Here is a 24,294-nt window from a genome sequence, read left to right as displayed (position 1 = left end):
TTTTACCCACTTTAACATTCGTGTAATGGCAAATTACATTCTTGGCTGTTGCGGGTTCATACTAGCAGAATATGAGACAAAGAGTACATGTTTACTCTGTTACTGTGGAGATTAAACAATAGCGACTGTCCATTTCGACTGGTCTCGACTGCTTCAAGCTTTTTAAGCACTTGTTTTGCCGCTGTCAATATGGAGCAAGCATTCGGATTACCTCAGATTCACAGTTTATGCAAAACATTATACAAAATGGCAAGCTACCGCAAATAATGTGGAGATTGGTTGAATTTGCATAAATTCTTGCAATCATAAGATCGAAAATTCCTGGAGGGACTGCATAGTGCAACTTAAGACCCCATAAAATGGCTTATCGAGTGCAGTTTGGATGTATTTCCAATTGAAACAGAAAGTTTGGGTGGGACATTGCAAAGGGCTCATACCTTCTTTATTTTTAAATAGTAAGATCAGAGCTTTAAACCTTGAATTTGTACTTGCTTATACATCAACAGGTGGTTTATTTAAAAAAATTTCCAAATGTAAAGACTTTAAATTATAAATGGATAAATGGCTATTTCTGCTAAAATGTAATTCTATCAAAATGTATCAGCTGGCCTCAAAGCTATTTCACATGGACATTTCACATTTTTCAAGGGGTCTTTACATTTTTGCATTATCTCAAATGTGTCACTTCAATTTCAATTTTGTGCAGCATTGCACATCATATCTTTAAAATGAATCATAGGGTAAAGCAAACACACACACACACACACACACACACACACACACACTCAACAGATATAATTCGATGAGCAGGCAGTCACACTCACCAGGGAGCTGAGGATTGTGGGTATTTCCACAGAGCCTCCTGGGCCATGGTGAAGAATCAGCGCATCATTTAGGTTTCCGCCAATCAGCACCAGCCGAGTATATCACCGTGGAAGCACTCTAGAAATGTATTCTGAACACAGTAAAAAAATATGATAATGAGACATTAGATAGCATATGGATATTTTTAATTAATGCATTTTCACTACATCCATGCCTCGTCTAAGGAGTGTGTGTGTGTGTGTGTGTGTGTGTGTGTGTGTGTGTGTGTGTGTGCGTGCGTGCGTGAGTGCATGCGTGTGTGTGTTTCTTCTGGGAGCAGCATGGGGTGGGATTATGCATCTGGAGTGCAAAGACAAAAATAACTGTCAGGGTGGAGGCACAAACAGAAACACAGACACACACACACACACACACACACACACACACACACAGTCTCACAGGGAATCACCTCATCAGGTAGTAAATTCATTTTTTTTTTTAAATCACAGAACAACTGGAATGTAGTCTAAATACTACAGTCAAAAATAAATGGGGCTGGAAAATATATATTCAAAAGGATTTTGCTGGTGATATAAAATTAAGCGACATCATAAATATTGCAATAATTTTAGTGGACTTTTTAATGGGCCATTACGTTTCCTAAAGACTGTGTCATTAGATTGGCTTCACGGTCCTTCACATTAAGGGAGATTTGAACTCGACAGCCAAAAAAACACACTCTTCCCTTTAGTGCTCCTTCAGAATCGCCTTTTTAATCTACTTGGCAAAAATGGCTGTTTGATTGAAATGATGGCTACTCTGATTGAAAAAATGTCAAGCAAATTCATAAATATCAAGATATATTTTGAATATTGTAAAAATCAAGTGTGTTTATGTGTGTGGTGAGTCTTAATTATAGATGTCTGACTGGTGGCTAACCTCTTCGAGATCCCTCATTCATGCCTCTCTCTCGGTCAGGAGGGTGCTCGGCTCATGACCATAAAGAAGAGGTGCGTGTGTGTGTGTGTGTGTGTTTAAGTACATGAATTAAACTTGACTTTAGTAGTTCATTCATGCCTGCCCACAAACTCAAACATACACTGGGATGGGAGAGATTATGAAGCGAGCAGTGGATAAATGCATAAAAAGACATATCTTCACAAGACATTTTCATCTTTTTACAGCATACATTCAAATTCTCTCTCTCTTCCTGTATTACTATTACAATACATTGCATTCTCTAAAGAAATAATAATGCAAATAATATTCAGAAAGTACAAAATCTTCCAAAGCTCTATTATTTGAAGGATTGCTCCCTGTAATGTGTGTTACGAAATGTTATTGCAGTAACTGACACTTCAGGGAGAACATATAGCATCCACACAGACTCGCAGCCAAATCACATACATTTATTTTTCTATTATGATGGGGACTTTCACATTGACTTGCATAATAATGACATTGTCTTTCCTCTAAACCTATCCACTTTAATCCATTTTAAATTTTTCATTAAGACATTTAGTATGTTTATTAAAGAATTTTTCTCATGGGGACATTTGGTGGTGGTGGCACTTTAAAGTTAGTTGCCTGACCACTACACACACACACACACACACACACACACACACCAATCACACAAAATTAAACAATAGAATGAAATACACTTTAATAACATTTCCACTCCTGTAAGAGAAATTAATACTGAAGCAAAACAGATACAGTTATAATCAAAACACACACACACACTCAAATCCACTTTGAGTGTGTGTGTGTGTATGTGTGTGTGTGTGTGTGTGTGTGTGTGTGTGTGTGTGTGTGTGTGTGTGCGTGTGTGTGTGAGCGTGTATTTATCACTTTGTGGGGACCAAGTGTCCCCATAAGGATAGTAAAACCCAAAATGTTTGACCTTGTGGGGACATTTTGTCGGTCCCCATGAGGAAAACAGCTTATAAATCATACTAAATTATGTTTTTTGAAAATGTAAAAATGCAGAAAGTTTTCTGTGAGGGTTAGGTTTAGGGGTAGGGTTAGGTTTAGGGGATAGAATATAAAGTTTGTACAGTATAAAAACCATTATGTCTATGGAAAGTCCCCATAAAACATGGAAACACAACATGTGTGTGTGTGTGTGTGTGTGTGTGTGTGTGTGTGTGTGTGTGTGTGTGTGTGTGTGTGTGTGTGTGTGTGTGTGTGTGTGTGTCTTTACAAGGAGCACAAACCAGGAATGTGAGGGAAAGCAGAAAAATTCTTGGCATGTCATTTTCAGAAGGCTATAATTAGCTATCTGAGAAAAACAAATCTCATCGCTCTCTCACACACACACGCACACACAAGTACACACCTGTATTTTTGCAGGTAGAGAGGGGCTTCTGTCACATTCAAATGAGGTGCCTTATCTGGAAGGTGTAACAAAAGAAGAGAAAAACACTGTTACGTTTGTTTCTAACTGAAATTAAAACACTGCAAAAAACTTTTCCTTAATCAGTATTTTTGATTTGTCTTTTTTTTTTAAGAGTAAAACTACCTAAACATCCTTAAAATGAGATCAATTTACTTGAGAAGCAAAGCTAAGACAGAAAAAACTGAGTAAAAACAGTTTTGTTTGTGTTCTATAAGCATATACACTCACCTAAAAGATTATTAGGAACACCATACTAATACTGTGTTTGACCCCCTTTCACCTTCAGAACTGCCTTAATTCTACGTGGCATTGATTCAACAAGGTGCTGAAAGCATTCTTTAGAAATGTTGGCCCATATTGATAGGATAGCATCTTGCAGTTGATGGAGATTTGTGGGATGCACATCCAGGGCACGAAGCTCCCGTTCCACCACATCCCAAAGATGCTTTATTGGGTTGAGATCTGGTGACTGTGGGGGCCATTTTAGTACAGTGAACTCATTGTCATGTTCAAGAAACCAATTTGAAATGATTCGAGCTTTGTGACATGGTGCATTATCCTGCTGGAAGTAGCCATCAGAGGATGGGTACATGGTGGCCATAAAGGGATGGAAATGGTCAGAAACAATGCTCAGGTAGGCCGTGGCATTTAAACGATGCCCAATTGGCACTAAGGGGCCTAAAGTGTGCCAAGAAAACATCCCCCACACCATTACACCACCACCACCAGCCTGCACAGTGGTAACAAGGCATGATGGATCCATGTTCTCATTCTGTTTAAGGCAAATTCTGACTCTACCATCTGAATGTCTCAACAGAAATCGAGACTCATCAGACCAGGCAACATTTTTCCAGTCTTCAACTGTCCAATTTTGGTGAGCTCTTGCAAATTGTAGCCTCTTTTTCCTATTTGTAGTGGAGATGAGTGGTGCCCGGTGGGGTCTTCTGCTGTTGTAGCCCATCCGCCTCAAGGTTGTGCGTGTTCTGGCTTCACAAATGCTTTGCTGCATACCTCAGTTGTAACGAGTGGTTATTTCAGGCAAAGTTGCTCTTCTATCAGCTTGAATCAGTCGGCCCATTCTCCTCTGATCTCTAGCATCAACAAGGCATTTTTGCCCACAGGACTGCCGCATACTGGATGTTTTTCCCTTTTCACACCATTCTTTGTAAACCCTAGAAATGGTTGTGCGTGAAAATCCCAGTAACTGAGCAGATTGTGAAATACTCAGACCGGCCCGTCTGGCACCAACAACCATGCCACGCTCAGAATTGCTTAAATCACCTTTCTTTCCCATTCTGACATTCAGTTTGGAGTTCAGGAGATTGTCTTGACCAGGACCACACCCCTAAATGCATTGAAGCAACTGCCATGTGATTGGTTGATTAGATAATTGCATTAATGAGAAATTGAACAGGTGTTCCTAATAATCCTTTAGGTGAGTGTATATATAAAACAAAATTTTGTGAGGTCTATATTAAAACCTTAAAGGCTTAAATGAACCTAAGTTACAGGTTTAATATAGACTAGGGCTGGGTATTGATACAGATTTCCAGATTTAACTTGGTTCCGATTCACAAGCTGTCAATTCGATTCAGATTATCATTTTCACTTTGGTATATATCAATTATAATGTCCATTTTGTTTAGATATGAAAGAAATCCTCTCCCAGCTAATGCTGTTAATTATACAGGGGACCTTCTAACTAGGTACATTATGAACATATACATTTTACAATTTATATTTTATTTGTTGTTCATCATTTTGGTCACATTTTAGCTATTTAAAAATTTACATATCCATGTATTCCATCAATAAATATGATTATATTTACATATATTATATTTCATTACATGTTTATTGTTTAATGCATAGTTATAGAACACGTGCATAAAATAGGTACTGTATCTTTAAGAAAGAGTGCATATTAAAGAGAGGACTCAAATGGCTTCTTTTCCCCATCCGTGCTTTTCGTGATTAGAATTAAATCTATTCTACATTTTTAGCAGCATAGGGAGCGTAACATTTTATTGCATCTGCGAGTGATTTACTCGCATTTTAGAGGGTTGCCACATAGATCGATCTTACGATTTTAAGAATCGATATCGAGATCGACTGCAATGCATCTGAAAATCAATATTTTTACTAAGCCCTATTAAAACCCTATATAATAATTGTTTATGTTTTTTACTAGAAAACTAGACCTAAAACTGATTAAGATGATTTATGCAGTGCAGTGTGTACGAGTGTGTCACAACAAGTCAATAATAATATGACAAAAATACCAATGAAAACTTCCTAAATACACTACACTGATAGTTTTAACAGCTGAAAATAAAAATGTTAAACAAACCACACAGAACAGAAGTAAATATGCCCTGCCGAATAATCCAACTGTGCAAATCAAAAACACAGAGCACTATGAAGTGCCCCTACTGAGAGTGAGAGCGAGTGATAGAAGAGTGAGACCTCCGACTGGTGAGATTAAAGAACATTTATTTAGCAGCAGAAACAGGGAGGAACATGTGAAGTCAGAGTCTGGACTGCCATAAAAGTGCATCCAATCGAGTGTTGTGGAAGAAAAATCCAACTTAAAACTCTACTTAAAATGCCCACAAACACATATACATGCCAAAACACAGATGAATGCTGGGAAAAGAGGCAAGAGGCAAGTCGATATCACATTTCAGAAAGTCTTGGTTTCCAGCACACTGCACTGTGAAAATAGCTGCCAAATGATGAAGAAAAAGGAGAGAGAGAAAAAGAGGGAACTAGTGGACTAAAGGCTACAGAGAAAAAAAAGAGAAAATCCAACAACACTTTGGATTTCCATCAACATCTGTATAAACATTGTGTGCACACAAGAAGTTTTGAGATACATTAAGCTAATCACCATTTGTCTCACACACACACACACACACACACACACACACACACACACACACACACACACACACACACACACGGTTCCAAAATGGGTTTGGATGCTGGTGTCCCCAACAGGCGGAAGAAGAAAATGCTGATATACGCCAAATGCACCAGAGATGAATATGAAGTGGCTGCTTCTACTGGTGCAATCTGCTCTGTTGAGGCTTAAATGAAGAGTGACAAGTATGTGTAGCATATAATATCAGTGCCTAATAACCGCTATGAGATCAAACCTAATGAAATTCTTAAAGGGATAGTTCACACAAAAATGAAAATTCTTTCATTATTTACTCACTCTCATGATATCTCAGGTGTGTATAACTTTCTTCTGCAAGAAAAATATCTTAGCTCAGTAGGTCCTTAAAATGCAAGTGGATGGTGATTTCATACAAATCACAGACAATCAGCATAATCATCATCCATATAAATCCAGCTGTTAAATTAATCTCTTATAAAGCGATACAATTGCTTTTGGTGCCAAAAAGGTCAATATTTAAGTACTTTTTAACTATAATCTAAAGCTTTGGGTAAGCTTCATGAGAGGGTGGAGTTCAAGCGAACTCTCGTGTGACGTATTCACGTTGCCATCTCCACTCGGTTGAGACATCCAGGATAAGCACACAAACATACCATTTTGTGAAAAGAAACATAAATATACATCTAAACCAAAACCAACCAAGCTACTCTACAGTGTTCCTCCTTCTCACTTGTAAACAGCGCTGCTCTTCAGCAGTGCTGCACGTGGGTCTGTTCTCGCATTTCAAGTGCCAATGCGATTATGTTACCACTCCTGAGGGGAAGCATGATTTAAACTTTAAAAATTACTTGAATATTTTGCTTTTTCGCACCAAAAGTGATCGTGTTGCTTTAGAAGACAATAATGTAACCGCTGGAGTCATATCGATGACATTTATGTTGACTGTCAGTGATTTTATAGCTTCGAATGGGAAAACATCATCCACTTGCATTTTAAGGAACTACTGAGCAAAGATGTGTTCTTGTGAAGAAAAAGTCATACTTGGGATATCATGAGGGTGAGTACCTATTGAGAGAATTTTCATTTTGCGGTGAACTATCCCTTTAAATCAATGCTGTCATTTCAGACAAATACACAGCTAAAGTTTACACAAGAATCAGACAATGAGAAATAAACTTGACTGACTTTACTATGACACATGTATAGAGAATTGTGTTTAAAGTCAATGTGAAACCCCATTCGCAACCCATTTTATTTCCAGAGTGTGACATATTCCAGATATACATTTTGTAGAGCTTGACTCAATAAAGGCTATAATCGAAATGTTTCTTGTTCCAGAGTTTTGAGCAAAAACTTAAACTCTCTTATTATCGTGCCACCTAGGGTAGAATAGTGCCAGGGATTTGGGACCATCCTGCCAAGTTTGGTGTCTATAGGTCTTACATTTTTTGCTGCTCATACTTTTTACCCTAATAATATATCAATAAATGTTACATTATATTTAAGCAATATCTCACAAGCAAGAGTGCTGCTGTACTACTGTAAATCAAATTTGTCATCAATGCCTTCATTAATACTGTGATGCTCGGCTGTACAGCACTGTATTTGACAAAAAATAACTCCAGTGTTGTGTTTTGTAATGTGCTGTGAGGATCTGCAAACACTTCATTTTATTAAAATAATGCAATGGTATAGTATGTTAAAAAGCAATAGAAAATTTGAGGCCGATATAATCATTGAAATTGACACTGAGATCAGCCAATTTCGATTTGATCACAGATTTTTCTATTTTAAGTGCCATTTGCTACACTTTTTAATTTAGTATGAGATTTACACAAAAACAGAAGAAATCAAGATGGGGGCAAATACTTTTTAACAGCACTGCATCCATTACAAACTGCAAATCCGCTTAGGCCTAAGTGAGAAATAATTAGTCTCTATGATTTGTTCACAGTCTTTTGCGTTTTGTTGTAATACAAATCACTGTAATAAAAATACAAGCTGTTATTAGTAGTAATATGAAATATCTATTTAAATCAGTGTTCTCACAAAATAGTGCTTGGATGAGCGACTGATGAGAGATTAAGCGCACATGGAGTGGAGAGCACACATGTTGGAAAGTGAAACTGTAAGCGCGCATAATCGCACAAACTCACAAATCACGGATATAAGACAAAGATCGCCCAGTTTAGATTGATACACCACTATTAAAAAGTAATTGTTCTGTTTTGATTTAATTTACTTTTATTCCATTTAACAGTTTTTTTTATGCTAAAATTGTATTAAACTTTATAACACTGAATTCAGAAAACATTTAATGAAAATGTTTAGTTTTTTTGGAATTACGCATCAATGGACCATTTACAATACAACATCATGCATTAAAATTTAGATTTCATGTTGACTTTAAATGACACATACCTGCAATTTTGTTTGAATGCAATAGAAATGTCGAAGATTTAGGCAAAGAAAGCAATGCAGAAGACAAGAGGCACATAGCCTCGATCAGGAACACAAAAAGAAGAAGCTTTCTTGTCCCTATTAAACATAAACACACACACACACACACACACACACACACACACACACACATACTGTGTGAGTGCCAGAGGCTAGCACAGCCCAGAAGCTGAAATGAGCCCAAAACCCATTTCCCGTTTCAACAGCAGACAGGAATGGGGGGAGGTAGATGTAGGGCATCACTAAAAAGCCAGTCCAGCCCCCTTAAACACTCACTAATGCCAAACATCTGGAGAGGGCTTTCTCTCACACACGCAAATACACACAATGCACAATGATATGCAACCAATACAGCCTTGCACCATCTCGGATCATGTTTCACTTATGTCATCATGAATGTGAAATTCCACGGTTCTGGTCTAGTCATGTCATAAACTTGTCATTGTATGTCACCTTATTTTCAATAGACACTCAAAAGTGCAGAGCGTCAATTCTGCTTTCTCCTAATAATGGAGACAGTACGACTGGATCAAGCTAGACATAAAAACATTCTTTTTAAAAATTCTATCATTATGTAACACGTCTTTTAAGTCTCTGGCAGCAGACGTTTACTGAGCTGTGTTTTTCACTTGGCCTGTGTACTCTTTTTAAACAAATACATGTATTCAAACCGAGACCCTGAAGCACACACAGTCACTGCACTCCAACCACGGTGAGTTAAGTTTTGTGGAATCTGGTTCCTTAATACAGTATATCAACTTTATTATTACATGATAGTCACATACATGCGATGATCAATCATTTTGAAACCTCGTGATGGCGTAGTGACTCGCCTCAATCCGGGTGGCAGAGGACGAATCTCAGTTGCCTCCACTGAAACCGTCAACCCGCGCATCTTATCACGTGGCTTGTTGAGCGTGTTACCGCAGAGATATAGCATGTGTGGAGGCTTCACTCCATCCACCGCGGCACCCACGGACAACTCACCACATGGCCCACTGAGAGCAAACCACATTATAGCCATCACGGGGAGGTTCCCCGTGTTACTCCACCCTCCCTAGCAACCGGGCCAATTTGGTTGCTTAGGACACCCGGTTGGAGTCACTCAGCATGCCCTGGGATTCTAACTAGAAAACTCCATGGGTGGTAGCCAGCATCCTTACTACTGACCTAACAAGGCACATCTTTAAAAAATAATTTTTTGCGATATTTACATTTACATTTATGCATTTGGCAGACGCTTCTATCCTAAGCGACTTACAGTGCAATTATTACAGGGACAATTCCCCCGGAACAACCTGGAGTTAAGTGCCTTGCTCAAGGGCACAATGATGGTGGCCGTGGGGTTCAAACCCGCAACTTTCTGATTAACAGCCCTGTGATTTAGCCACTACGCCACCACCACTATTTGCGCATTGTATCGATAACTTTGGATCGTTGGTTATTGGATTGATGCATCGATTCAGATCAATTAATCTTTACACCCCTATTAGCTATACAAGCCGGGAAAATTTTGTTTTTTAGCATAGTGTGAGGTAAAGAATCACAATTTATGATTGTCAGAATTTATTGCTGATTTGAAATGTGTTCTTTGATCGTAATCTTGACCAACCGTTTTTGAGATTTTGGTCTTTCTCCATTCAAGTAGATAGCAGCTGCACTAGTATGACTGGAAATAGCCTCCCGAGAGCGTTCCAAAGATGGCAGACAGTGGACTGACTTGCTAGAAAACTTTGATCATGTTTTGGCTTTGTTTGGGACTATTTTAGCTGGTAAAGCAAAAATAGACTAAATGGTTGGCCAAATTATTACATTTCTCTATTTTAACTTTTTTTCCTATACTCCAAAAACAATATTCACTGCACAAATATGAGTTTTCACTGAAAACCAGATGCCATCAAATAGATTTTAACACTTTTGATATGAGCTCGTAATTACAATTTGCTCAACTGGTGTGATAAGGAACACATGAACCAAACACAGACTCCTGAACAATGAACAGAGCGGATGAGCTACAATAAACATGACTTGCAGGCCATAAGAGCAACAGAAACACAAACACACACACACACATACACACCCTCATTCCCACACACGCAACAATGAAATTCAAATAGACACAACAAGCAGAGTGCGAGAAAGAAATTTAGAGCAAAAGAAAGAGATGGTGAGACGTGTGTGTGTATTAATAAGTCTGTTCTATAAAAGCCAACAGAATGAGTCCATTGTTCCCAGTATTTCCTCTGTAAAACACAGTAATACTCAGGGCCATCAGATGCAAAAACAAAATGTGTTGGGAACTGTTTCAGCTTTAAAAACTGAAACTAACATTTGACAAATCAAAGCAAAGTCTTTATATTACATAAAACAGATTATCCATGGTAATCTCTCTCCCACTTTCTCTATGTAACTCCTGATCAGATTGTTTAGCAGTCTGGTACACAGAAAAAACATTATTTGTTGGCTCAACAACAACAACAACAACAACAACAACGTATTAAAGGGCACCTATTATGCCCCTTTTCACAAGATGTTCTTTAAATCTTTGGTGTCCCCAGAGTGTGTCTATGAAGTTTCAGATCAAAATACCCTACAGATCATTTATTATACCATGTTGAAAATGCCATTTTTTGGGTGGGAATAAAAATGAGATGTTTTTGTGTGTGTCTTTAAATGCAAATGAGCTGGTGCTCCCCGCCCCGCATCTCTGCTTCGGAGAACTAGACATCATAAGCAATATGACTGACAGTGAAAATAGTGGTGTTCAGCCCTATATGTTTGAACCGGAGTCAGACATTGATGAGGGAGAGACTCCGTCACAAGTAACAACTTTGAGAATGAACCAGGAAATTTCAGAATGGTTATTTGAATAATGTACTTATTTGTTGTAGAGTTCTTTCAGCAGATTTGCAACACACACACACACACACACACACACACACACAAATACTATTACAACATTAGCTATGCGCTATAACGAAACAACACACACAAACAAACATGTCCATCGGCAGTGTCCATCAACAGTTGTGGGCAGGGCCTGTATAAAGTGACGTCACTTTGGACAGAATCCGCAAATGGCTTGTTCTGAGACAGTGCTTATGATTAATGGGGATAAAAAAAAGGACTGGGTGGATTTTTATCATTATAATCACTCATTTATGTTCAAACACCATGTAAAAGTGAATTTTGCATAATAGGTCCCTTTTAAGTTAAATAGCTTTTTTTTTTAAAATAGCATATTTCCGATATTTTTCGTTTGACTTCAAATGTATTAATGTGTGCACCACAAAAATTTAAATAACAGGATGAACTCAAAGTAATGCAAACAATATAATTATGAGGGGTGTCCACTGTCAGTCAAAAGTAAATTTTGAGAAGCTCGGTGAGGACGGCGGAATCTTTTTCAGAAAAGCTGTTTGAGTTTTGCTTAAGTGTAGGCTATGTGCATGCAACGTGTTGACACGTAAGCCTGACTATTTAACAGGTAGCATCTGTGCATCCATTAAGTTGCATGAGTATTTTAGAAATATGTCCACATCCATCAAGTTTCACATATGAAATGGAATTTTCAGTAAATAAAATTTAAGTATATCTGTGTCGATCCCGTTTTCGCATATGCGCGAGAGGGAGTGGCTGGCCACTTTTTACCTCTACAGACTATGTAAGTATGTTTTTCTTAAGTATGGGCTATGTGCATGTTCTGTGTATTTCACAAGTATATGATCATCCATTGAGTGGCATTAATGCGTGAGTATTTTCTAAATATATATGCATCCATGGGGTTGCTGGCATGCGTGTGAAACTGTGCATCAAGTTTCACATTTTCGCGAGCTATTCTCTGATTTGCGCGAGTAAATACCCTTAATATTGTTATACATTATATTAAGCATACAGTTTATATAGTACAATCATCAGATTCACTCTCGCACTGAAAATTCTCATGCTAAACTTTTTGTCTAGACATCCTAAGCTCATTGTATTAGTTACATGCACTTACATGAGAAGAAACCATCTAAAAAATGTAAAAGCCGGTACACTTGGCGGGCCTGGGTAGCTCAGGGAGTATTGACACTGACTACCACCCCTGGAGTCACGAGGGTTCCAGGGTGTGCTGAGTGACACCAGCCTCTTAAGACTCCTAAGCAACCAAATTGGCCCAGTTGCTAGGGAGGGTAGAGTCACATGGGGTAACCTTCTCGTGGTCGCTATTAGGGGTTCTCGCTCTCAATGGGGTGCGTGGTAAGTTGTGTGTGGATCGTGGAGAGTAGCATGAGCCCCCACATGCTGTGAGTCTCTGCGGTGTTGTGCACAGCGGGCCATCTGATAAGATGCGCAGATTGACGGTCTCAGAAGCGGAGGCAACTGGGACTTGTCCTCCACCACCTGTATTGAGGTGAGTAACCGTGCCACCAAGGGGACCTACTAAGTAGTGGAAATTGGGCATTCCAAATTGGGGGATAAAAAAAAGCCAGCACACTTGAACCTCTGGGATATTGTGACATCTATGAAAGCTTGTGGTGTGATGTCCTACAGTTTAATCAAAATGATTACGCTCCCATTCTCCATTGCAATCGGTTTGATTGATGTGGATTTGTGCACGCAGAGACTCGCTTGTGTTAAAGACCAATGGTTTTGCGGAATGGAAATACGCACCCGATTTTGAATTCATAACATGTATAAATTACAAAAAATAGAAAATAGCAGTGAAATCTAAGTTATGCGCTGGAGAAGAACAAGTCTAATGCGCATTTTAACAAATTTTTTACTGGGCTGTAAATTGACGTCACTGATGGATGTCCTTTGTGCTTGCAGCAAATATCCAACTAATCGATAATTAAACTAATTGTTGATGATTTTCATTATAGATAATTGTCGATTTAATCGATTAGTTGTTGCATTAATCGGCTGATTAATCGGTTATCATCTTTTCCACCACCTTAGTTAGCGGTATCAGCAATCCACTATCAGTCGACCTAGTATAAAGAAAATAACATACCGATCAACAATTGATATATCAATATTTTATGACATTCCTAGAAACAAAACTACCTATAAAACACCCAGACAAAGTTGCATCCAGCTAACAATGCCCTAGCAACCTCCCATAGCACCCAAGCAACCATAAAGCAACACAATATTAACCAACCAGAACACCTAAGCATCGCTTCAGTGACTTTTGCATCAACAACCACCATTTACAATTTCTACAGAAATGATTTAACGTTGAAAAAGACAATCATCAACAGACATGAAATAAACTCTTCAATTATAATATAACTGTGGTAATAAGTGTAGTAAGATTTAGTTAAATGGTGGAGAAACAAGCTATTGTAAAACTTTTAGAAAATTAAGAGTTCCTCTGGCTTTTGGCTTGTAATGGGTGGATACATTTGAATTTACAGCAGCAGAGATGGCTGATTGGAGGTATACACACACACACACACACACACACACACACACACATAAATACGCATGCAATTGGACCTGTCAAGTTTGAGAGCACATTGCTCTGAGGCACAAAAATTACCATAAAAATTACCATCTACACCTGATAGACTTGACAAACATACACATATGCACACATGCCACTAAGGAATATTGGAAATGCAGATTTACTCTCAGGTGCATATGTAACCTGAATCTCACCTCATCTTTCTGTTGAAAAAATCAACACGAAAAAAAACAAAAAACAAGATGGACGTCAACAGAGTTTCCTGATGGGAGAACATTCACCAAGGAGAGGCAGAAGTTAAATGTGCAGCGACTGCATTTGTGTCTTTCACATCTCCATGTCTGACACAATCTAATTTCTTTCCCATCACAACTGAAGGTCGACCAAGGAGAGGCAGATAGTATAATATACAAATTCATCCAGAAAAACAGAATAAATATGTTTTCTTTTCACAAAAAAGCATAAAGAAAAGTCTGACTGGGCTGACATGCAAACACACAATCACTCTGAATAAACACACAGAGGAATGTGAGTGTGTGTGCGTGTGCGTGTGTGTGTGTGTGTGTGTGTGTGTGTGTGTGTGTGTGTGTGTGTGTGTGCTGTGTACTCAAGTACTGTGAAAACATCCACAGGAAATAGGAAGTGATGTCAGACTCATTTCAAGGGGTCAGTGAATTGAATTATCAGGCAAATTTGTGTTTTTCTGTTTGTTTGTTTAAAGCCAGGCAAATAATGCAATACACCTCTCTTTCTCTCTCTCTCACACACACACACACACACACACACACACAGCAATAGTACTTTGTACAAGTAAAAAAAAGAAATTAGGACATCTCTGATTAATTTTCTCAAAATTAAAAACAAAAACAGTTTGTAAAATGCTGATTAATAAAGCTAAATTTAGACGAAAAAGACGCTAGTCTAAAAAGGTGACACGTGAACTTTTCCTGTCTTTTATCAGACAGATGAGATTGTTTTTTTTTGCTTTATTCTCATTTTCTGCAGTGTTTTAGCGAACGATGCCAGTCTCCATCTACATTACTGTTCACCGTCTCGCCACTACTGTTGTTAAAATAAACACGCCTGAAACTCTATGTAACATATTCAGGTTTATGCGAGGCAACACGCACAGAGCAGGAAATAAAGCGAGTTCGGCACTTGAGAAAAAGATGGTATTGCACTGATCACCCCTGAGTGCATGCGTTGGTGTGTATAGTTCCATTGTTTTGACGCACAGCTCAGTAAAACTGTAGAAACGTTAAGATAGGACAACCGTTGTTATTATCTCGCAGTCCAGATGAAACCAGGCCAGGGTCCGGACTCGGACCACAGTCCACTAATTGGTGACAGCTGAAGTATTGAATAAGAAATAACAATACAACCCTCCTATTGTTAGGCCAGGAAAAATAGACATCAGGAGTCAGGACACACACACACACACACACACACACACACACACACACACACACACACACACACACACACACATACTAGACTGGACACATGCAGTGGGAATGAAACAGCACTTTCATAATCCTGAGTCAAGCCGAAGGCAACTATTGGTAAGATGAGAGGGGTGTGATAATAATCCACACACACACACACACACACACACACACGCGCGCGCGCCACCGTGATCCTAGCCCCCTTCCATCATCAGGACAGCAGAACTGATCAAGGCTGAATTACAAAGCCTGGCTGCTCACTCTACAGTACTAAACTTGAATCTTTGAACAAAACCCAGAATCAAAATGTGGATCAAAATGTAAACAGAGTAAAAAAGAACCTTGTTCTCACATCTCTTTCTGTTCACACCAAAACAGGACTGAGGTCTTATTTTGGTTGAGAATGGTCTCAGTCCAGTTTGCATTCACATTATTACCCTAACTAGGGTGGCTGTCTGATTTCATAAAGACAAAGTAGCCTACTAACTTATATAATTGTATAGCCTTCAGTCAATGCCAGTTTTAATGCAATCCTGATGGAATAGCAGGCTCAAACTCGCAGTCTGCAGCAATAACACTTTCCTGTAAAACATTATAATACAGCCACTAAACTAACAGTGCAGCTTCCCCTGTACTATATACCACCCCTTCAGCCATCAGCTGCAGTCTACAGGACACCTCCCTCTCGCCCCTCTCTCTCTCTTTTTCTCTTCATCTCTCTATCCCCCTCTGACTCACTTTTTCCTCAGTCAGCAAGTCCAGACCCTTAAAGAGGGAGACGGAGACATAGTGCAGCAGCCTGCTGGCATATAAACCACTACACACACAAATATGTGTGTCTGGATGCTGCTATTAGCAGTGACATCACATCGCGCTTACCTAAAGAAAAACACACACGCTGCAACAATGATCAGATCCAGTATGGAGATGGTTACCCATACTCTGAAATTGTCATATCACTCCAGTCTGCTGCTCAAGGAGAGATTACACATCCTCATTTCATTCCAACACAGACTTATTTTCTTTCATCAATTAGAATAAAATAAAAACACCATAGTCAACTAGACTGTCCATTAAAGTAGTCCATTAGTCTTGTCTGATATATTCCATGTCTTCTGAAGCCATATGATATATTTGTGTTTTAAAATAGTATTGTCGCTGATTAAAGGATTAGTTCACCCAAAAATGAAAATTCTCTCATGATTTACCTACCTTTATGCCATCCCAGATGTGTATGACTTTCCTTCTTCAGCAGAACCGAAATGAAGAATTTTATTTGTCCATATTTTATCAACACACTTTGCTGTATAAGTTTTGGTTTATCGCAAAAGAAATCTGTCCTTAAGCCGTTTCCAAACAGAAATGTGTGTTTATCTCTAATTCACCTCCCAGATGTCCCTATTATCCAGTTTACTGTCATTTTAATTAACAAATAAAAGCAATCAGAAGAGGAGGAACTGCAATCAAAAGGGAGCAGTTGTTCTTCTAATAGGACTGTAATATTTGTCCTGATGTTGCACCTATCGCAGGTTGCCACCGGTTCCGACCCGAAAGCGAATCATCATGGCCCTGTTCAAGCTGGCAACCCACAACAAGTTGAAACTTTCGGTCATAGTATAAGGACCATCCATCCATCCATGTGTATATGCTGTGTGCAGCTATTAAATAAAAAACTGATGTGGTGCAGTATCAGGGTTAACATATGATACATTCCTGATATTCAATATTTTGAACAATCATCTAATCAAAAGCATCGCCATAACAACTGCATAATGTCCCGCATATTTGTCCAACAACTTTTAACGACCAACTGAACTTGATTGTCATCTAAAATGTATTTTAGCATCATAATGCAATTTGTATTTTCTGAAGAACCTCAGCAAATGCGATCCGAGGTAAAGAGGATTAGATTTAAAATATTCAAACTTTTTAAAATGTTCAAAAGCTAGTTTTCTGAATGTGAACTCAGCATTGAACAAATAATTCTGATAGTTTATAGTCTTGAAAAATGTGCAGAACATTCTGATAATGTCATTCAGCCGACTATTTTTCGTCTACAAAACAGGGTAAGGCAATGATTTGGGTAAGGTCATTTAAGTTTGTGTAAAGGCGAGTGTATAGACCTAACAATATAATTTCTTAATTTGGTAATTGATTTTTTTAATTGAATGTTTTATTCGTTTAGTAATTTATTTTATTTAATACAGGGAATATTTTTTAAAATAAGATTCAATTAATTGCAAAGAGTGGCCATTCATTTGTTCTCATGCACTTGTTGAAGACAGGTGCATGAGATATATTTGTGTTGGCACTCCTGAATGTGTCATGACGCAGATGTGTTTGCACCATCAGATCTGTGCAGGTATGCTGTTAAGACCAACCCATAACAGTGTGAGTAATGCTTCACGAACAATAAATTGGCTTTCAAGGACCTTTACCTTGTCATCATGATTATCACAGGCTAACGGTTGGGGTAAATTCTGCCATGTGACACTATATTTTGACAATTTTCTCAACAAACGTCTGCAGGAGCTTGACAGTGGGGTCTTTTGCAGTGCAGTCATTCGTGTACAGGGAGAAGAACAGTGGAGAGAGAATGCATTCCTGAGGAGCCCAGATGTGAGTTTCCCCAGTCTCTATAGCTACTGCCTATCTGTCAGAAAGCTGGTGATCCATCGACAGATTCATAATAAACTTTATAATGTAATCATGAATGCTGCATCCTATATGACTGTATCGCTAATGATTTTACCTTTAAAACAAAATTGTTGCAACAAATATATGTTAAATACCATGTAAAATATATATACAATATAATAAGAACAAATGAACAACAATGATCTTACAGGACATAGTGTCATAGCAGCCACAGTGCAAAATGGCTTTTTGTGAATCTGCTGGATGTATTTAATTTCTACACATATCAAACAGACAATACGATAAGTAAAACTGGTCTAGAACATTTAATTAATGGCGTTATCGCATGTTACAATTGACACGGCTAGTCAGCATTGTTAGACTAAAAGTGTTAGACTCGCTCATATATACACTTACCTAAAGGATTATTAGGAACACCTGTTCAATTTCTCATTAATGCAATTATCTAATCAACCAATCACATGGCAGTTGCTTCAATGCATTTAGGGGTGTGGTCCTGGTCAAGACAATCTCCTGAACTCCAAACTGAATGTCAGAATGGGAAAGAAAGGTGATTTAAGCAATTTTGAGCATGGCATGGTTGTTGGTGCCAGACGGGCCGGTCTGAGTATTTCACAATCTGCTCAGTTACTGGGATTTTCACGCACAACCATTTCTAGGGTTTACAAAGAATGGTGTGAAAAGGAAAAACATCCAGTATGCGTCAGTCCTGTGGGCTGAAAATGCCTTGTTGATGCTAGAGGTCAGAGGAGAATGGGCCGACTGATTCAAGCTGATAGAAGAGCAACTTTGCCTGAAATAACCACTCATTACAACCGAGGTATGCAGCAAAGCATTTGTGAAGCCACAACACGCACAACCTTGAGGCGGATGGGCTACAACAGCAGAAGACCCCACCGGGTACCACTCATCTCCACTACAAATAGGAAAAAGAGGCTACAATTTGCAAGAGCTCACCAAAATTGGACAGTTGAAGACTGGAAAAATGTTGCCTGGTCTGATGAGTCTCGATTTCTGTTGAGACATTCAGATGGTAGAGTCAGAATTTGGCATAAACAGAATGAGAACATGGATCCATCATGCCTTGTTACCACTGTGCAGGCTGGTGGTGGTGGTGTAATGGTGTGGGGGATGTTTTCTTGGCACACTTTAGGCCCCTTAGTGCCAATTGGGCATCGTTTAAATGCCACGGCCTACCTGAGCATTGTTTCTGACCATGTCCATCCCTTTATGGCCACCATGTACCCATCCTCTGATGGCTACTTCCAGCAGGATAATGCACCATGTCACAAAGCTCGAATCGTTTCAAATTGGTTTCTTGAACATGACAATGAGTTCACTGTACTAAAATGGCCCCCACAGTCACCAGATCTCAACCCAATAGAGCATCTTTGGGATGTGGTGGAAAGGGAGCTTCGTGCCCTGGATGTGCATCCCACAAATCTCCATCAACTGCAAGATGCTATCCTATCAATATGGGCCAACATTTCTAAAGAATGCTTTCAGCACCTTGTTGAATCAATGCCACGTAGAATTAAGGCAGTTCTGAAGGCGAAAGGGGGTCAAACACAGTATTAGTATGGTGTTCCTAATAATCCTTTAGGTGAGTGTATATATATATATATATATATATACAATGCCGACTAGCCGTGTCAATTATAACATGGGATAACGCCATTAATTAAATACATTGTTGCATGTAGGACTAACAAATTAAATTACGAATGTTCACAAAGTATTTTCATTTTTATTTTCAGCAAGATTATTAAATAGCTAATATCTATAAAGCAACTGTTTTAATTGTTGAAAAAGGCTGACATTTAAGCATTTTTTTCTGTATATCAACTCATGAGCTAACTAAGCTATAACTTTAATGCTTCCATTAATTTTGCATTGTTAGATCGCCTTCTACACATCAAAATGTAAAAAATACAATTCGAATAATAATATTAACAATTTAATCATAATAACTCTCACTTTCTTTACACTACTAAACGAAAGTGACAAAAGCATCTCACGTTTTCACGCGGTGGTACCATCTGGTTACAAAAACTGGTAATCTGTGCACTAAGAAACCAGGCAGTATAGCACAACATACATGTCAGCACATAACAACCTTAAGATATACATTTCCATTTACACACAGAAAACTCCTGTGGATTTCTATGCACTTCACCATTATATATTATACAGTATATATATATATATATATAAACATTAACCATGATAAATGTTATAGCAAGCATTCCATCATATAACAAACCCTGATGAACAGACAGCTTTGAAAAAAAGCCTGCTCACTTTTTAACCACAACGACCCTCAGCAAAACATTCCAGCAGACTTTCATTCCAAAAACAGCAAGGAAATATGAATCCTGAACAAGAGTACTACTTTCACTACAGCTGACCAGAAGAAAAAAAAACATCCACTGAGCTGATCTTGCACAACAAATAGACAAGGAGTCAAGGGATAAAAGTCAGGTTTAGGAGATCATGAAGAAGAGAATGCCATTGGAAAAGACAACTGGACAGAGCAGAGAATTACGCTAAAGTGTCCTCCATTATTATCCATAGAGTTCTTTACAGTAACTAGCTTGCTGTATATAATTCAAAGTCCTTATACTTTCCATTACTAACACACAGTGTCTGCAACTTAGACTGTATATTATATGGGGGCACAGCAATTATTATAATGGACATCCCTATGTAATAAAAAGGTTTTGAATTAGGGGGAAATAGAATAGCATTAGCATATTGATCTGTTTCTCACCCTCACCTATAATATTGTGTCTGAACGCATGGATTTAACCACTGGAGTCATATGAATTACTTTTATGCTGTCTTTATGTGCTTTTTTGAGTTTCAATGCTTTGGACCCTTTTGACTTGCATTTTATGGACCTACAGAGCTGAGATGTTCTTCTAAAACTCTTAAATTGTGTTCTGCAGAATATATCAAATTGTTATATAATTATATGATATTTCAACATTTATGCCCACAGTTATTATGAGCATATCAACTGTGTAATAACGACAGGGAAGACAAGCCCATGAAGCTATCACACCACACACTCAGGCCCAGAGATGAAACTGAGTGGAAATGGCCTCTTGTCATTTACAAGCACACATAGGGCGTACTCACACTAGGCCCGGTTGCCTTGTACCATGCCCAAGCACGACTGTTCCCCCTCCCCACTCCCCTGCTGGCCTGCACTCACATTGCATTCAACGTTACGGTCCTGAGCATGTTATGTCATTACGACTTTTTGTTTTGAAGAAAACAGGAAAAAAAATCGCTCTTGCACAGCACAATGGAGTCCATCGTTGTAATGTCACTTACGCCCTCTCACATGCCTAATTGTCTACAGCATTGTACCACTGGAATTTATCCGATGAGCTGCAGATTTACAGAGTGCATCCTGTACCTTCAGATACTGAACATGCAGTTTTTTCTGCTTTGACATTGCTCAATGGTTCTTTGGTATCCACGAACATGAAGATAGTCGTGAATTTTACCAAATATCTTGGAGTTCTTGTGTGTTGTATCCAGTTGATCCTGTATACTCTCATCTGCCCAAATTTCCAGTAAACACTACACCTCTGCCACCATGTTTGTTAAAACAGTCACATCATTGATGTCTTGTTCGAGTTCAGTGCACGGCCACGGTTAGCGATCACACTAGATGTGTACCGAGTCTGAGTCCAACTCAACCGTGCCTGAGTCCTAGAATACCTCTTCAAGTGGGGCTGGGCATAGTACGGAGTGATCACACTACTCAAACAAACTGGACTTTGGGAGTCAAATGTGCTCAGGCACGATACAGATCGTCTAGTGTGAGTACACCCTTAAATGCTCAAAAACAAACTGACAAATAACTGGCAGCCACCTATAAATGATATTCTTTTCCAGAAATATTGAAACCACCTTTGAAAAAACAACAATTCCCAAAGCTGCTCTCAATATTAAAAATATTTGCTATATTTCAAGCCCTGGACCAAGGGTGTAGATTTGGCTTGTACATTGGGGGTTTGCAATGTGAAGCATTTACAGGTGCATCTCAAAAAATTAGAATATCGTGGAAAAGTTTTCCATAATTTAATTCAAAAAGTGGAACTTTCATATATTCTACATTCATTACACATAAAGTAAAATATTTGAAGCTTATTTATTTATTTATTTTTTATCTTAATGATTACGGCTTACAACTCATGGAATACAGAAATGTCGACCTTCTGAAAAGTATGTTAATTTATGCACTAAATGCTTGGTCGGGTCTCCTTTTGCACAAATTACTGCAAATAATTATTGCTCAGTGGTCCAAAGTCCTCTTTTCAGATGAAAGTCAATTTTGCATTTCATTTGGAAATCAAGGTCCCAGAGTCTGGAGGAAGAATGGAGAGGCACACAATCCAAGTTGTTTGAAGTCCAGTGTGAAGTTTCCACCGTCAGTGATGATTTGGGGTGCCATGTCATCTGCTGGTGTTGTTCCACTGTGTTTTCTCAAGTTGAGAGTCAGTGCAGCCGTCTAACAGGAGATTTTAGAGCACTTCATGCTTCCATCTGCTGACAAGCTTTATGGAGATGCTGATTTCCTTTTCCAGCAGGACTTGGCACCTGCCCACAGTGCCAAAACTACTAGTAACTGGTTTGCTGACCATTACATTACTGTGCTTGATTGGCCAGCCAACTCGCCTGACCTGAACCCCATAGAGATTCTATGGAGTATTGTCAAGAGGAAAATGAGACACCAGACCCAACAATACAAACGAGCTGAAGGCCGCAATCACAGCAACCTGGGCTTCCATAACACCTCAGCAGTGCCACAGACTGATTGCCTCCATGCTGTGACGCATTGATGCAGTAATTCATGCAAAAGGAGCCCCGCCCAAGTATTGAGTGCATAAATTAACATACTTTTCAGAAGGTTGACATTTCTATATTCTAAATTATTTTTTCTAATATTTTGAGATACTAAGATTTTTGATTTCCATGAGCTGTAAGCCGTAATCATCAAGATTACAACAACAAAAAAAGAGTCTAAATATTTCACTTTGTGTAATGAATCTAGAAGTTCCACTTTTTGAATTAAATTACTGAAAGAAATGAACCTTTCCACGATATTCAACATTTTTCAGATGCAGGGGGGTTTACCTCCTCCTCATCCCTCCTGAAAACTACGCCCCTGCCCTGGACTAGTTTTTATGGGAAAGCCAGAGCTAGTAAATGCCTGCGTTATGCGGTGTTATTGGCTATCGTATAAGTTCGGAGAATAGGAAATGGTATTACGGGAACATGTATGCGCTTGGTGCTGCCTGTGCCTGCCGCAGAACGGGCGTCATAAAGCCGGACTAGAACGTCGCCACTGCGCACCTACATTAATCAGGCCTACGGGCGCGCGGCAGTGCTGTAGATGTGTGTCGCAATGTCGACTGTCAGCCGCTACGTGCATGCGCTCACATTGATTTCTCGTAAAGCACAGTATCTCGCTTTAACTTAAACGTGCGGGTCTGTCACAGGCCCGTATGATAGGTCTATCGTTTCCCGCAGCTTTGAATTTTCCGATAGCTTGGCCTTAAGCACGGGGCCGGGGGGAGGCGACTCAAGTAAAATAAATAACCCTGTCACTGGCAAAATAAACGTAATGTTCGGTCCACATGTCACGTTTATTTGTTAATATACACCCTCATTTTGGATTGACATTCTCCGCAAAAGCGAAGGCTCAACAGCCACAAAGTGACCCGTTAATCAAGCTAAATTCGGAAGGAGGGCTACGACCACACACACGACCCCCAAACACACCATCTCAACTGAAACGAACAGGATATAATAATGTCAAACACGCGCCAAAATGTTACAGTGTAACAAGCGATATTGTCTTTATGTTACTGTTGCAGAATTCGAACGTCCGCTCGGGGATACAATGTAACGACAATAAACGATACAGTTAAAAGCCCTTCTGCCTGGGCGTCTGTCGAAACATGTCCTTTAAACTTTATATGTACAACCTTTTAAATTTTATTTATACCAGATGTGTCAAACGGCAAAGATTAGACGACCTCAAATCTAAAAGCCTGCTGTTCTAATGTCCAGGTTAGATTTTTTAGCATAGAACATCACTCACCTCAGATGTCAGCACCCTCTCTCGTTCTCTTCCTCTTTTCTGATCTCT

The 24,294-nt window shown here is 38.9% G+C and overlaps 1 protein-coding gene across 3 annotated transcripts in view; it reads right to left on the bottom strand.

Annotated features, from left to right (window-relative positions):
- LOC127651517 (amyloid beta precursor protein binding family B member 2-like) overlaps nt 1-24,294 on the bottom strand; it is a 66,360-nt gene extending 42,066 nt beyond the window's left edge. For 2 of the 3 annotated variants that reach the window (XM_052137389.1, XM_052137391.1), the window contains exons 1-3: nt 8,529-8,613; nt 3,146-3,200; nt 825-955 (exon numbers count right to left, since the gene is read on the bottom strand). The gene's annotated coding sequence lies outside the window, so the exon portion shown is untranslated. Of the gene's footprint in view, nt 1-824; nt 956-3,145; nt 3,201-8,528; nt 8,614-24,246 lie in introns of those variants that run through there. The other variant, XM_052137390.1, reaches the window with a different exon arrangement.

Source organism: Xyrauchen texanus, chromosome 11 (genome assembly GCF_025860055.1).
Source record: "Xyrauchen texanus isolate HMW12.3.18 chromosome 11, RBS_HiC_50CHRs, whole genome shotgun sequence".
Lineage (NCBI taxonomy): Eukaryota > Metazoa > Chordata > Actinopteri > Cypriniformes > Catostomidae > Xyrauchen > Xyrauchen texanus.
This window is presented reverse-complemented; position numbering and strand designations above follow the sequence as displayed.